Genomic DNA, 7,441 nt, shown 5'->3' with positions numbered 1-7,441 from the left:
ACCCCTGCCGTGGTCTCCATTTTTACACATCTGACGTCACTCCCATTTTCCAATCAGCCGCGTTTAACTGGACACCTCTGTCACGTGCCGGCTCCCATCGCACCCTCCACGCTCGACTCTTTATATAAATATCTCCCTCTTTATCATTCAGAAGATGACAGGCGATGACAGTGGAGAATTCATTGATACATTTTCTAACACCATTTCGACTCTCTGCCCGTAGCAACTGCCCATCAAAGCCTCGCTGCTGGATCACTTATCCCACACTAGATCTTGCACCAGCCGACTTTGTAAATTATCTCACGGCCCTGGTGGTGTTCAGTATCGCTGCAGGGTCTCGACACGACCCGTGACGGCTCATTGCCCTCCACAGGTTTTGCATGACCGCCGAGATCTCAACATTTATTGTGTCCACTATTTCCACACTCTCTCTCCTGTCCTTTTCAGAAATACATTTTGTGCGTGACCTGCTGTAGACTTAATTTCGCAGGTGCATGTGCTGTTTCCTCAATAATAGACCGCTGCAAATTCCCCAAGCTGGAGGTCAAACTTACCTCACCTCATTTCTACGTTTCTGCTTCTTCCGCTTTCATGAAATAGCGAAGTCTCCTTCACCGCGCTCTGTAGTAACTTCGGTAAAACATAAGGAATTGGAGAGGAGGACAATCAAAGGTTCAACACACTCCATTGTCAGACCTTGTGAAACCTCCTGTTGCAGATGGTCAGATCCAAGAGTCGAGCTTATAAACATATGTCAATTTCATTTGGACTCTGCTTTCTCACGGCACCTGTTCCCCCACAAAGTTCCGCCTTCTCCACAAGTACAAAACAATATGCGCCAACCTCCTCAGCTATTTGCCTTCTTCCTCAATTTACTTCTGTGCGCTCTTTTGCAAAGAGCTGAATTTTAACCCTTGACAATCTTTTCTAAACATTCACAAATGCAAAGCAGGTTTTTGTTGAAGGCAGCACAGATTATATAGATTGGGAGCATTTAGAACTTCAGCTGCAGGGAGAATTTGTTTTTTTCAGTGTAATGCCTCCCAAATTGGAAGAAAGAAACTCTCTAAGTAAATAGGTTCTGGTTCACGCCTCCAATTCCCATCGCGGGTGCCTAAAATATCGCAGTTACGTCATTATTTATCGCCAAAGCATTCGTGCCCGTATATTCCTGCCGCCCACCGACTGTGAGTCTGAGGTTGCAGTCAGATCGGCCGAGATCTCCTGAAGTCGGGGAGCTGGCTCTATATGTCGATTAGCCGACCTGAGTTCATGTTTGAAATGTCAGTGGGTTAACTTCAACAGTTCGTCCGATATTCTTTCTGGATTAAAATAAGTGACTAAATAAATTGAAACTCGTAAAAAAACGTGTTTTTGTGATCAGTATACAAAGGAGTATTTGTGAGCTGCAGCGAGGATTTGCCAATAGTGACGTCACCGTCGTGAACCACGTGGGAACTTGCGGGGTTTTGGTTGGACAAGAGCACAGATGTACAGCTCCTGATTGCACTGCAGACAGGGTTCACGCCCCCCAACATAGGGAGCCAATCAGAAAGCAGGAATAATTTATTTATACTGACTGTTACTAATCTGTTTACTTTTTTCTTTTAATTCCCGGCCAAGAAATAGAGGCCTTGAAATTCTGAACATATTTAGGAGAGATAATATGAAAAAAATTCTGGACACTGAGGGGACGAGTTAGAACGTTTCTGGCCAATCAGCTACGAGATTCTTGAGTGATGTTTTAGTCAGAGTGCTGGGGGCGGAGGTGGTGGTGGAAATGGTATCTGACGTCACTGTTTACTGTGATCTGATAATGAAACTGCTGCCCCAGTGACCCGCGACCAGCTACGCTATGGTGGAGCACCTCAGTGGAAATAGGCTTTAAAATGCTTTCTGATACAAAACATACAATCCAGGACATAGTCAATTGATCAGACAGCATCCATGGGGGCGCAAAGGAATATCAACTCGACCTGGGAGCCTTTTACCTGAGCGCCTATAACACATCCATGCACCAGCCGCTTACACTGCATGAGAATGAGAGCGTTAAAGGGACACGTGTTCAACAACAAAGGATGCACCTTCTGCAATCCCACCAGACATTCGTGTGTTTATTCAATCACCGACCGAGTGTTGCATTTTGTCAATATCTCAGACACCTCAAACACGTCATCCTGGTATTAATGTTTTACTCACGGTCATGGTCTGGGCCAGAAATTTGTAAATCTCTGTAAATTTGTCACCGCAAAGTGTTATCATTTTTTCCAAGACTCCTTGTTTACGTTACATTGTTGTTTATTTTTCCAAACCAGACCGCTAACTCTGTATTTCACAATGCCTGGAATTCCCTTCTGCTGTCCATGTTCGTGCACCAACCCCACCGCCCCCCCCCCGCCCACCTCCCACCCTTTCCAAATGCTCTTGTGCCTCTGTGACCGCGGTTTGTGGCGGAAGGCGGTGGAGTCGTTCCTGGCAACTGCTGGATGTATAAACTGGCATCAAGGTGTCTATTGCGGTCCAGAATAATCCCAAGACAAGTGTCAGGGGGTAAAAGGGCAGATAGCAATATGGTTGTTCGACCAGAGGAGTCTCACATCATATAACACAGTATTCAGTGAGCGAATAGTTGTACCTTGCTAATACGAAGGCCCGGGACGGGTCGGATGAAATCATTGGAATTATTGTCACGTGACCGTTTCAGCCGCTGCTCCAGGCTCCCGGACAAGAGAAGATCGAGGCGAGTCTGAAGGTTGAGAGTCACACACTGCTATGTTTCAGATCCTCACGAAGCATGACTTTAGAAACGGAACCGCCTATAATGTGGGCAATGAGATTATTGAGATCATATCGCACAGCAACGTTGAGAGGGCAAAGGTTGGTGGAAGCATGAGGCTGCCTATCATGGGATGTAGGAGTCCGGGTTGCGGTGAGAGAACTGAGCCGCTGCGATAAAAATATGAGCCGCACCCTTCAGTGATGTCTCGGAGTGAAGATGTGACACTCGAGAGACGTGTGATGGAGACACGGATAATGGTTGGAAAGAAAAGGTAGAAGTTCTGAACACTGGCTTCTTCCCCGATGATTGTCCTTCTCATGTGTGAATTCCCGGCCAACCGGCCTCTTCTATTCACCAGTGACGTCATCTGAGGAAACAATATACAATTCATGTTGGCTATCTTAGCAACCGGAGGGGAATAAAGTTGATGAGACCAAATACGGGCGATATTTCATTATTCAGCGTCAGACATCGTGTCAATGAGAATTTGCAGACAATTTATCTGTTTCGCAAGGCCACAGGCCCACGACAATTATTCCTCGGAATAGCATTGACTTGCTGCGCGTCGCCGCCTGACACCAGTCTCACAGTGTTACATGTCTTTCGTCTGTTAATCACTGGGCAATCCTTAACCCTTAAGAAAGATAAAAATCCTACTGAATGCTCATCATGTAGGCCTATTTCGTTATTAAATCTGGACGCAAAATATACTTTCTGAGATAATGCCTAACCATTTGGAAGTGCTAGCTGAAATTATTTCTAAGGCTCAAACAGGTTTCATTAAAAGCCGTTACTCTTTGTCCAATGTTCCGAGATTGAGTAACATTATATATTCATCATTATCTAAGAAACCCCAACGAGTTATTTCTATTGATGCAGAAAAGGCATTTGATAGAGTTAAGTGGGCATATCTGTTTAAGGTATTAGAAAAATTTATTCTGTTGATAATTTTAACAGATGGATTCAAATGATCTATAAGAATCCTACTGCTACTGTTATTACGGATAATCTTAGGTCCTCTTTATTTCACTTTCACGAGGTACTAAACAGGGATGTCCATTAAGCCCTTTATTATTTAATCTTGTACGGGAGCCTTTGGCCATAATACTTCGTGAAGCTAAAAATATTCATGGTATCACTATAAATGGGAATACACATAAGATTTCACTTTATGCAGATGTCCTTTTGGCTTGAAGAACCGTGAAGAATCTATTCCTAATCATCTGCACATAATAAATGATTTTGGGGAATTTTCATGATATAAACTTGACTTTAAAAAAAATGTGAATTGTTTACACTCAGTGCTTCTGTTTCCATATATAACGGTATTCAATTTAGAATTGTTAATTCTTTTAAATATTATGTATTATAATTACTAAAATATATAAAGATCTTTATAAAGTTAATGTAGTTCCACTAATAGACTTTATGAAACAATTATTTTCTGGATGGAAACCACTTACACTTTCTTTGATAGGTCGTATCCATGCCGTGAAAGTGATGATTTTAACCAGACATTTAAAAATTTTTCAAAACATACCTATCTTTTTTAATGAAACAAATTAGATCAAATTGACTGTATCATTTCGTCCTTTATTTGGAATAATAAAAGACCAAGAATTAATAAGCACCGTTTACAAAAATCTAAAAAAGATGGTGGACTTGCACTTCCTAATATAAGACTGCATTATTGGGCTGTTAATACTCGACAATTATGTTTTTGCTATATTTGCACCACAAGAGCCAAAGACCAGCTCGGATTGATTTGGAATTAAAAGCTATCAAACAACTTCATTTAACCTCATTATTAGGAGCTCCATTACCTTTACATCTCTCTAAAATTCCAAATTTAAATCTCTACCCTGTTATTAAACAGTCCTTACGGATTTGGTTTCAGTTTCGCAATTTTTTAAAATTTTAAACAATTTAAATTGTCTAGCTCTCTATATCGAAATGTTTTATTTAAACCTTTTATATGTAATCCCATTTTTTCTATTATGGAGAAATAAGGAGTCTGCTGTTTTGTAGATTTATTTTGTGATGGTCGATTGCTGACTTTTGAAGAGTTAATTAGTAAATATTCTCTCTCTCATACACACTTTTTCCAATATTTTCAGGTTAGACATTTTTTACAGTAATAGTTATCTAAGCTTCTATATTTGCACGAATCTGATTTGCTGGATACTATTTTGAATATGAATCCTTTAGTGAGAGAGTCTATTGGTAGAATTTATAATTTATTTTTTCTACAAAAGATAACCTCTCACTAAAGGTTGAACAAGATTGAGAGAGAGAACTTAATATGACTTTTGTTAACGAAGATTGGTGGCGAGTTCTGAAAATGTTCAATTCTTGTTTTTATATGTGCCAATCACTGCTAATTCGATTTAAAATTTTTCACCGTTATTATTTAACAAAGCAGAGACTATCTAAAATATTTCCTAACATAGACAATTACTGCGATAGATGTAAAACTGAATTAGTCACTTTGCCTCAAATGTTCTGGTCATGTCCTTCATTAAAATCCTTTTGGAAATCTTTATTTTCTACAATTTCTAAAGCGCTAAAAATTAATTTACAACCTAATACATTAACTGCCCTATCTGGAATAGTTCCACGTCATATTCAGGGTATTTCATCTTCAGACCAACATGTATTTGCATTTGTTACATTGTTGGCAATAAGGGCTATTTTATTAAAATGGAAAGACACCTCTGTCCCTACAATAATTCAGTGGTTTTCTCAAGTAATGTTATGTCTCAGTTTGGAAAAAAATCAGAAGCTGAACTTTTGATTCTCGATTTGAATTTGAGAGAGGATGGGGCTCTTTTGCCAAATATTATCATTTAATTTGAATTATTTTATATGGTTTCCTTCCGATTTCATTTAAATTAAACATGAATTGGCGGTTGATGATTCATTTGTTTATGTATATGGACGATGGTAAGTCGTATTGCTCCGGGAGTTGATCCCTAATTTTTTATTTTTTTTTTCTTTTTCCTTCTTTTCTTTATATAATTGTTATCATTATCATATATTATCCTTTTTTGATAATTTTTTTTCTTCAGCTTTATTAATTGTTGAAGCTCTGTATCATTTTATAGCTGTCGAAGATTATGCATCAATAAAAAGATTTTAAAAATGAAAATGAATATATTTCATTACAGTAATTAAATTCCTGGTTTATTGATTTGTTTCAGCCTGTTTCTTTGCTGCAGATCGCAAAACAAAACAGGTGAGCTCTACCTGCAGTCTGTTTCTGAGCCACCTGGAACCTCCTGTACACACCAAACACTCCCGCGCCCTGTTACTGAAATTAATTACCCTCACTCCTCTGACTCCATCTTGCATTACTCACACACCCACAGTGTCTTCCTGTTCAAAGTGCGCATCTGCTCTCCTTTTCACCCTCCAGGGGTCCCATGTTTTACCCTAGTTTTACTGTCAAATTACATATCCACCACCCCTTGTTACCAATGTCCATCACCTCTCAACCCCTGCCGTGGTCTCCATGTTTACACATCTGACGTCACTTCCAGCTTCCAATCAGCCGCGTTTAACTGGACACCTCTGTCACGTGTCAGCTCCCATCGCACCCTCCACGCTCGACTCTTTATATAAATATCTCCCTCTTTATCATTCAACAGATGACAGTGGAGAATTCATTGATACATTTTCTAACGCCATTTCGACTCTCTGCCCGTAGCAACTGCCCATCAAAACCTCGCAGCTGGATCACTTATCCCACACTAGATCTTGCACCAGCCGACTTTGTAAACTATCTCACTGCCCTGGTGGTGTTCAGTATCGCTGCAGGGTCTCGACACGACCCGTGACGGCTCATTGCCCTCCACAGGTTTTGCATGACCGCTGATTTCTCAACATTTATTGTGTCCACTATTTCCACACTCTCTCTCCTGTCCTTTCCAGTAATACATTTTGTGCGTGACCTGCTGTAGTCTTAATTTCGCAGGTGCATGTTCTGTTTCCTCAATACTAGACCGCTGCAAATTCCCCAAGCTAGAGGTCAAAGTTTCCTCGCCTCATTTCTCCGTTTCTGCTTCTTCCGCTTTCGTGAAAAAGCGAAGTCTCCTTCACCGCGCTCTGTAGTAACTTCGGTAAAACATCAGGAGTTGGAGAAGAGGACAACCAAAGGTTCAACACACTCCATTGTCAGACCTTGTGAAACCTCTTGTTGCAGATGGTCAGATCCAAGAGTCGAGCTTATACACATATGGCAATTTCCTTCAGACTCTGCTTTCTCTCCGCACCTGTTCCCCCACAAAGTTCCGCCTTCCCCACAAGTACAAAACAATATGCGCCAACCTCCTCAGCTATTTGCCTTCTTCCTCAATTTTCTTCTGTGCGCTCTTTTGCACAGACCGGAAAGACCGGAACTTTAACCCTTGACAATCTTTTCTAAATATTCACAATTGCAAAGCTGGCTTTTGTTGAAGGCAGCACAGATTATATAGATTGGGAGCATTTAGAACTTCAGCTGCAGGGAGAATTTGTTTTTTTCAGTGTAATGTCTCCCAAATTGGAAGAAAGAAACTCTCTAAGTAAACAGGTTCTGGTTCACGCCTCCAATTCCCATCACGGGTGCCTAAAATATCGCAGTTACGTCATTATTTATCACCAAGGTATTCGTGACCGTATATT

This window comes from Hemitrygon akajei, unplaced genomic scaffold, assembly GCF_048418815.1.
Source record: "Hemitrygon akajei unplaced genomic scaffold, sHemAka1.3 Scf000078, whole genome shotgun sequence".
NCBI classification, from domain to species: domain Eukaryota; kingdom Metazoa; phylum Chordata; class Chondrichthyes; order Myliobatiformes; family Dasyatidae; genus Hemitrygon; species Hemitrygon akajei.
Note: the sequence above shows the minus strand (reverse complement) of the source record.